The sequence below is a fragment of the Tachypleus tridentatus genome, chromosome 7, assembly GCF_004210375.1.
Source record: "Tachypleus tridentatus isolate NWPU-2018 chromosome 7, ASM421037v1, whole genome shotgun sequence".
Taxonomy (NCBI): domain Eukaryota; kingdom Metazoa; phylum Arthropoda; class Merostomata; order Xiphosura; family Limulidae; genus Tachypleus; species Tachypleus tridentatus.
This window is the reverse complement of record NC_134831.1, coordinates 3,720,004-3,729,822: the sequence shown is the minus strand read 5'-3', so window position 1 is coordinate 3,729,822 and position 9,819 is coordinate 3,720,004. Positions and strand designations below refer to the sequence as shown.

Genomic DNA, 9,819 nt, shown 5'->3' with positions numbered 1-9,819 from the left:
ATATTCGAATATGAAATCCAATAATCAGTACATGTATTATTAAAACCCACAACGATCTAAGTTATGACTGAAATAAGCTTTCCGCACGTGGTTAACACTCGCGCTAATACCACACGTCCAGGAAATGCATCCGATTCGTCTTGTGGTCCGCAGCGCAAATCGAGTACAAATGGAAAGCAGCTACATTAGGCGCGAGCGAGACTATCTCTTTTTCTAGAGGGGTGTACCAGGTCGAGTTTATGTGAAGGCGGGTGTTCCTTGTGCAAAGAGGGCTGTAGGTGTTATTTGTGGAGAGAGGTTGATCATTCCTCAAGGTGGTGGGATTTAGGGGCTTACATACAACAATACATACACAGGGGTGTGTGAAGACGGCACGGTCTACCCGTTAGCGGCAGCCGAAGGTGGGGATGACACTATAAACCCAAAGGGGACGCGGTGGAGAAATCACACACAGCAATATTTCGTCGCACATTGGAGAATTACATATGACGTTTATAGGATTTATAATGACCGAAACTTGTACTGACATTGCACAATTGCTATGCAACCGCGCAGATGACGGAAAGAAGAATTTCAGGTAAATATTAATCGTTTATGTCTTATTTTCTATGTTTAACTTTCTAGATTAACTGAAGTGAATCTGTCCGTATGTTTTTGTACAACTCGTTATGTGTAAACAAGGATGGTTGCCCGTTACATTGTGTAGGTCTGTACTACTGTAGTCTAGTAGTAGTAGAGTAGGAATATTTATATTTAGGTAATGCTTTGAAGCAAGTATGAAATCGAAAACATTCCTGAGTCTTGATATCACAAATGCACATATTTGATATCTTGAATGCACATCATGTGGTAGAATCAAAAACCCGCAATGATCCATGTTGCTGCTCTGTTAAATTTAGCGCCAATTATACCGCTGCTAAAAAGATTTGTTACGGCCACCGTTACACAGATGAAAGTTGTTTACTCATTAAAAGAGAACTCGTTTGTCACTATTTTATAGACTTTTGACAATGAAAGATGACATACGATATTACGTAAATAATAAATTTAATACATCAGCAGAGCTACAAATGCTAAAGCGAACACACTTTATGCGATGTGTGTATCATGGCGGGATCCACTGACACATCCAACAATGGAGTTACAAATGGGGGCGGCAAGACAAATCATTTGAAAACAGTGAAAAAGTGAAACATATATTGTGTTTAATGTGTGTTTCTTTAATTTAATATTACAAACTATCTAAAAAATCTCTTTAGGTAGAAAATGTATTTAAATTTTTAAACTCTATACTTTGAAATCGAATGGTGCGAGATAGGAGCCAGCGCCAGGCCGTACACTATGAATAGAAGGCCTGTGATCCTGCAAAATATTCCCCCAACCCCCCTCTCTTCTTTGCTCCCAGGGAACTTTCTCAGACTTTGGGTCCCTCCCATAATCCATACCACATCCATACCGGTGAGAGAAATGTAGGATCCGGGGGATATTGCATCAAGTCATGAGCAACCGAGTTGTGTAGTTAAAATTAAAAAAATTGTATACCCTTACAAAAATCGGAGAATACTATGGGGGGAGGGTTGTGGCAGGAATTTGCATTTTGAAGTACGTTTTTATTCGCTAGATTGAGGGCAAGTCCGAGGATACACCGTCGGTTCGCGGGCGACCGACATTTGCTAATTGTTATTGTTGAAATTTACCATTAAGTTTAGTTAAATACATGATACATTTTACGTTCCAGAATGAAAACCCTTGACATTTGGATGCATGTTTTGCATGATATTTATTAATAGACACTGTGAAGTTTGGTAAACTTTGGAGTTAAACATGGCAGAACAATCAGACGTTTTCAATATTTTCCCTTGCATTAAATGTAATTATAAGGTTAGGCATTCTATCAAGCTTCTTTCACATTTTTCTTTAGTTCATGAGCATGAGCCTGGATTTGTTGTTCCATCTGGGGTTAATGGATGTGAAAGACCATTCAAATGCATCAGATGTTTGAAAAAAACCTATAAATAAAAAGCATGGATGGTTTGCTCCTACCAGTATGCATGATAATGAAGCTGGTGGTGAATGTGCCGAGTACTTTGTGGAACAGAGGTATAAAAACTCTGACAGTGATGAGACAGTTGATGGTAATAAGGAGATGGTTGTCACAGACAAGCGAAGAACCTTAGTTAAAACAATTCTGCAGCTGCGTGAAAATGAGAAAAAATTACTTACAAAACTACAAGTAATGTTTTAAATTTGTCCTGTTCTATTATGGCTGCCAAAGACAAACATTTATTCCAAACCATAAAAAGAACATTGATCAGTGAGGGGGTTCCTAGAAATAGTATGGTTGCAAGTGATGGCAGCTTGCAAGAAAGAAAGTCTTGACTTTCATTCCATGATTGAAAATTTCACTGACCACAATAGTTTCCTGTCTTACACTGAAAATAATATGACATTTATAAAACCTGTTGAGTGTGACCTGGAAATTGCTGGTGATGTGAAACATGACACAATGCAGTATGTTTCTTTATTAGATACTCTGAAGGGTTTGCTTAAACATTATGATATTTTTAGCCAAGTTGTTTATCCTCGCCAGTCAGCTGATGATTGTCTTAGAGATGTTGATGATGAACATTTCAAAAACCATCCATTATGGCAAGAAACTCCCCTTGCCCTTCAAATCATTCTCTATTGTGATGAGTTTACAGCTGTAAACCAGGCTGTAATACGAGCTCCTACTTACAAATATGCTGCTTTCTACTATCAATTAGGCAATATTGAACCTGCTTTGAGATCTCAGCTTCATTGTATATTCTTTGCAATCTTGGTGAAAAGCCAAAATGTAAAAAAACATGGGCTAAATCAGTGATGAGACCTTTGATTGAAGAACTATCTGTTTTTGAAAACATTAGTATTGACATTGTCAAACCAGAGGGAACATTCAAATTCAGAGGTGCACCTCTTGTTGTTGTTGCAGACAATTTGGGAAGCCATGCTATTGGAGGGTTTTTTGAATCATTTTCTGCTCTCAAATCATGTGGATTCTGCATGGTAAATTGGGATAATTTAAGAAAGTTGACTGATATTTCAAAATGTCCAGAGAGATTTATTGCATCCTATAATTACAAAGTTGCAATGGTCGACATTGAACCGATTTTGTCAAGTACATATGGGGTTAAAAGAAAGATCGCCCCTGAACGTTCTGCAGCAATTTCATGTGGCAAATGCTCTACCACCTGATATATTACATGGCCTTTTTTAATCTGGCTTGGTGTCAGAAATTTTAGTTTTACTCATAGATCAGTATGTTTTGTTTGGATACTTCAGCCTTCAGTACCTTGCAGGCAGAGTGAAGGAGTTTCACTACAAAGGAACTAATAAAATCAATAGGACTGAGCTTGTTATTCTGAAAAGGTCTGTACACATTAAGCAAAAAGCTGTGCAAGTTTGGTGTCTCTTAGGGTTAATTCCATTACCGGTGGGTGATGCAGTGCCAGAAGGCAACAACAAATGGGAAGTTCTATTTTCTAGATATCCCACTTCAAAGCAGTATGACCAAGTAGTGGATGAAATATTTAAGCGCTACCCTCAGCTGTCAGATGCCCCAAATCTAACACCCAAGGTGTTCGTGTAAGTACTACCCACATGTGCATTATGTTATGTTTGTTGTGAAATATATTTTCATCACAAATATATTATTTTATATATACATTTGACTTTATGAGCCCAATAAAATTCGTCCTAAAGTGCATAACAGGAATGACCATATCACCACTTGTGAAGATGTAAATGTATTCTGCAAGAAATATGCTCATTAGTTACAAAATAACTTAAATGGCATTTTTGTGTTGCATAATATTAGTGAAGAAACAAATGAAAATTTTGTGGGAAGTTGTATTTTTTAAAATGCACATAAGTACATATATCTACAAAAGAGGGGCTGTGGAAAATATTATTTTGATACTTTGAAATATTTTTTTTTGTTTGTATACGATGTAACATGACTCAACTAATGAAACTCAACTATTTTTTTCCGCTAAATAGAATACATTGTCAAGATGAACTCGTACAAGTGATTTATTAACGAGTATGTGTATGACATTCAGTTTCTCAGATTAAACCTGAAAAATGACAAAAGTGTTTTAAAAGAAATACTGTATAAAATAATTTATAGTTATACCAGGGAAGTTTAGTTATTCATTCACATTAGAACTACTTCTGTCAATTCTAATTGCAGGAGCTGTGGAGGATGAGGCTTCGTCAGAAATTCCAGAATAATAGAAAGCGGAAGGATTCATCATTGCCTATAGTCCAAGAAGTAAAGATAAAGAGGAAAACTGCAACAGATGAAACCACATCTCGGAACAGAGGCTATAGGGATTAAAGTAATACTTGTGTGAAAAGCCAGTTGGGGAGGATGAAACTTCCACCGAAAAACACAAGGAATGGATGAAAACTCGTCTGCATTGCAGAAAAAAAGATGATCTTTGTAAAGTGGACTTACTTGTGGACAAAACTCTGCATGATCGTAGAAAACTGGTCATTGGCAACACTACTGTCAATGAATTTATAGAGCATTAGCATTTCCTTGTGGCATCACCAGCACAGCTATTGAATGAATTTAAGCGGCTAGGAAATGATGCAGAAAAAGGAGTGTCCAACTTTCTCAATATAAGGACTTCGTAAATTCTCACCTGCAGGACAGAAACATATAATCAGAAAATAATCCACTGTTAGCATTTCTTTTGAAACAGTCCTCACACATGCCTGATGTTACATCTAGTATTGCCATTCTTGGCATCCCTTCTAAAAGAAAGTGAAAGTGTCATGGTGGGTACTGAAGTTAGGGAATCTGCTGAGAGTGGTATATACATTCAATGTGGTTCAATTTCTCAATTTTGTGATCAGGAATTCAAACTATATGTTGATGGCTTTAATATTTGTACCACTGAAGATTTTGTGGAAGCATTCACTATGTATGTAGGGAGTTTTTATATCCTTAGCTTTGCATTTCTAAAAAACTCCAGAAAACTTTCAACTTTTTGTTGAAAAAGTTGTTCTGAAGCTCTATGATGAGTCCAGGAAAATTACCAAATCTGAAGAAGATGCAGACAGATGTGTTTTTTCAGTTGCTTGATCTCTTGAATGTCAAAAACAAAGCAGTGGGAAATCTGTCAAAACGTCCAAAGGTAAGGAAGAGGAAAGTGTTCAAAGCCATAAGGTTATATTAGATCTGGTAATAGTAACTTGTCATGTGTATTTGATCCAGGGTGAATTTTCAAAAACCAAGTGTAAAATTCAGTTGTTTATTTTCAAATTGTTGCTGCATTTTGAATTTTATTTTGGTACGTGTATATTAATGTACACTTGTGTTCAGTTTGGAATAAAAATGGTGCTGCTAAAATGCAATTTATATTGTTCAGGATGGTGGCAGGTTACTGGGACTTGGGTTGAATCATCAGATGGCTGCGGAGTTGACTGCTCAGTAATGGTTCTGCTGACCACAACTGACTGAAGATGGTCTCTTTGCCAAACAGTGACATTGCAGAGATGGTCCTGACCGGGTCAACATGACTTATCTTTCATGGTCGTTGGATAGTCATAATGACAACCGCTCCTTGGACGAATAGGGTCACACTGACTCTGTAATGACTACTCTGTAGTGGTTTGCAGGTAGGCAATACGACTATTGTCAGGTAGTCAGCATTGGTCAGAATGACTACCTAACGAAAGCCATAACGACTATCATAGAGCAGTCAAATTTATTACCTGCCAGGTATCCCTGCCACCATCACCTGACTATTTTCCGGCTACACAATAGTAAAAATGACTAATATTTAATAGTCATATTAGGTAGTCATCGATTTTAGCGACTACTTGGAGAGTCTTTTTTGGCACCGCTTGACTACCTGATTTACTATTCAAAAGTCGTCGCCTTGACTAGTTCTTATTTTGAGTGATAATGGTCTCCTGACAGAAGCAGTGACGACACGTTTATAAGCACTTTAAACAAGCTTTTCTTAGATTATCAGCAAACAAAAACAAACCACGTAAATGAAGAGAAATAAACTCATAGTTTAAGGTGCATGTTATAGTCTTTCACGTGATAATGTACATTCAACCTCACTATGAGCACTGAAACAGTTATTTTTAACTTTTCTTCTGAAATAAAAAGTTTCTTCTGTCCTTCTGGTGCGGTATTTTCGAGACTTATCAATCCAAACCTTGTAAGAGTATTTAAGAAATGTTTTAGATACTATTTTGGTATATTAAACTGAATATTAAGTAGCGTCAACTTGAGAGAAAGTTACACGGCAGGCGATATAATGTATACAAGCATTTGAAGACGTGACATAAAAAATCCACACTAAAATAAAACATATTTCTTAAGTAAGTATCTTTTGGTTTTCTTTTCTGATTCAGATAATCATTACGCTATAGAGAAATGAGTGAGTTCTGCGCTTAAGTTATTTCTTTTATATTAGTTGAAGTTGAAAATAAAAATGTATTTTTAGCACACTTTTCTCGTTCTTATATGTTTGTTTTAGCGCAAAGCTGCATAATAGCAAATGGCACTGTGGTCATTTATATAATTTAAATATTTAAACTAATATTTTCCTGAGCTTTACAAACGTTTTTAAAACTCTTTATGTTGACAACTGGAGACCTCTTTACAAACTTATATTTTAGCCGAAATTCGTGATTGTGTTGAAACAAACTTTACATTAGCGCTATCTAAAATAATCTATTTTTAAGCTTGGAAGAATCTTTGAATCTCCGTTTAAACTTGTGATCCGGCATGGCCAGGTGGTTAGGGCGCTCGACTCGTAATCCGCGGATCGCGTGTTCGATTCCCCGTCACACCAAACATGCTACCCTTTCAGCTGTGGGGGCGTTATTATGTACGATCAATCCCACTATTCGTTGATAAAAGAGTAGCCCACGAGTTCACGGAGGGTGGTGATGATTAGCTGCCTTTCCTCAAATCTTACACTGCTAAATTAGGGACGGCTAGCGGAATTAGCCCTCGTGTGGCTGTTACTAGTACTAAACTGATAGTACAGAAGAAAACAGCTAGTACAACACATAGTGTCAATTCGTAGTCTATTAATATCTGGTAGAATAGTAGGATTTAGCTCTTACTGTTGCAACACGCCGACAAACCCCAAAATTAGGTCTGCTTTTTTTTTGTAATGACGGGATGTGAACCATGTATCCTCAAAACAAGGGCACACAAACCATTAAGCCATTTTAAGGTAAAGCCTACTTTATGAGTTTACTTATAAACTTATCAAAACATTTTTTGTTCTGTTTCGAGTCATTGAAAATAATGTGAATAGGGCCACGGTTATGGGCATGACGTGGCCAGCTGGTTAGGGCGCTCGTAATCTGAATGTCGCTGGTTTGAATCCCCGTCACACGCCGTGGGAGCGTTATAATGTGACGGCTAATGACGCTATTCGTTGGCAGTTATGACTAGCTGCCTTCCCTCTTGTCTCACACTACTAAATTAGGGACGGCTGGCGCAGATAGCCCTCGTGTAGCTTTGCACGAAATTCAAAAACAAACAAACAAAACTATCGGTTGTATTTTATAAATCAATCTTCGAAATCGCAATTGCGATCATGGAGAAGGAAATATTTTCTTCATGAGGTGTTTTCCAGTGATATATGGAAGAGATCAAAATATTTTTTACATTACTAATTTTTTAGTTATATCTAGACATGTCAACTATTTCAGAAACTGAATTTTATTTTTGGAATAAATTTAAATATTGAACAGATGGAATGTTTTTGCTTCTGTTTAAGGGTAAAGCAACATGATGGTAACATTAATTACGATATCTATGGTTTGTTTGTTTGTTTTGAATTTCGCGCAAAGCTACACGAGGGCTATCTGTGTTAGCCATTCCTAATTTATCAGTGTAAGACAAGAGGGAAGGCAGCTAGTCATCACCACCCACCGCCAATTCTTGGGATACTCTTTTACCAACGAATAATTGGATTGACTGTCACTTTATAACGCCCCCACAGCTAAAAGGAGCGAGTATGTTTGTTGTGACAGGGATTCGAACCCTCGGATTACGAGTCGAGTGCCTTAACCACCTGGCTATGCTGGGCCTCAATATTGATGGTATTTGTTTTGTTCGTGTTTGTTTGATACCTTGTAACTTTAAACATTAATGAAGGAGAAACAATTTAATTGGCTAATGTACACTTAATTTAGTTTTCAAAACGAAGCTGTGATATTTAATTAATTCTATTCTTAATTATAGATGTTATTAGTTATTTAGTAGTAGTTTAAAAGTACCTGAATGTACTGATATAATATTTCATTAATATTTTACAAACATTTTGTCATGTCTAGTCGTTCTGTCCAGTTTTTTTTTGTCGTGTTTTAATTGCCAATGTTAACCAGTATGTTATTTTCAGGGTTAAGCTGATATGCCTTTGAGACAGCATGGAGGGTGTTATCCCAATACGTAGCCTTAAGGAGGACAAGCCCTAGATAACTTTTAGGTCGTACTTTCTACAATTGCTACAAGTTTTATATCTCTTCAGCCTTTCTCTAATATTGACGTCACTCGTGTTTGTGAAGGCACGTGTACTATTTCTTTCTTACTTTCTCTTTTATATAAAAAACAAAAGTTCTTTGTCATAAATAACGTAAATGAAAACTAATGTTATAGTTAATAATTTCACGGTACATTATATAGACGCAAGTCATTAATTTAGACACTAATCAACTTCGAAATATCCAATAATAACCATTTAGATTAATGGGCAGTTTAATATCACTAGTAGACATAACACTCTTTCTGTAACAACACTTTAACTCTTATATCAGTGGGTATCTTTTTTTATCTGCCCAAGCTGCAATGTGATATATTTACTGATACTCTATTAACTCTACGCATGCGTTTTGGTTTTGGCGCTTTTCGTGTGTTGAACTCACGTCATTGTACAGGAATGGTTGGTTATATACACTATTAATTCTAAATAAAACGCTGATCCAGTAAAACATAAGCTAAATAAATAGTCACTTAATTTATTGGTTTGTATTTCGCGTAAATATTACGAATTGAGAGCCCTAACCACCTGGACATGACAGGTCCTTCGTTTGTTATTGATATAAAATATTGGATGAGAAATTCAATTTATGACTGATTTAGTCGTTTACTTCGGTTCACGATTTTTGCGGCAAATACATTTATAGTTTGGTTTGTTTTGAATTTTCGCGCAAAGCTACAGGAGGGCTATCTGCGCTAACCGTCCCTAATTTAGCAGTTTAAGACTAGAGGGAAGACAGCTAATCACCACTCACCGCTAACTCTTGGGCTACTCTTTTACCAACTAATAGTTGGATTGACCGTCACGTAATAACGCTCTTACGGCTAAAAGGGGCGAGCATGTTTGGTGTGACGGGGATTTGTCGATGCTTAATTCCAATTTAAAATAATTCGGCTAAATGTAAATGAAATAAAATCACTTTCAACCTTTGAAATGATAGTTGGTGAAGAGCCCCACCCCGCGATTATTATTTTTAAACAATTCTGTGATTTGTAAATCGGTATTTGGTTCTCGTTAAGTCTGGGGTGTAATGCAGTATTTCTGTGTTTAACAAGCTATACTCACTTCCAATGCGTGGTAACTTACATATTTTATAAATAAATAAACTGTTGTAGTTCCCCACAAAAAATAAAAACATTTCCTCTTCCCTTGATAGTGCCAAAATTAGAGAACAGCCCATTGTTTTTGGTTGTGTATTATCTTCACAGAAGTCCACACGACTGCTATCTGTCTTATTTGTCACTAATTTTGAAGT

General features: G+C 36.6%; 1 long non-coding RNA gene across 1 annotated transcript; it reads left to right on the top strand.

Moving 5' to 3' along the window:
- Positions 1-438: 438 nt before the first annotated feature.
- Positions 439-9,055, top strand: LOC143257931 (uncharacterized). Its single transcript, XR_013032032.1, has 3 exons — positions 439-577; positions 4,232-5,183; positions 8,427-9,055. It is a non-coding gene; the product is annotated as an uncharacterized LOC143257931 (long non-coding RNA).
- The last annotated feature ends 764 nt before the right edge of the window (positions 9,056-9,819 follow it).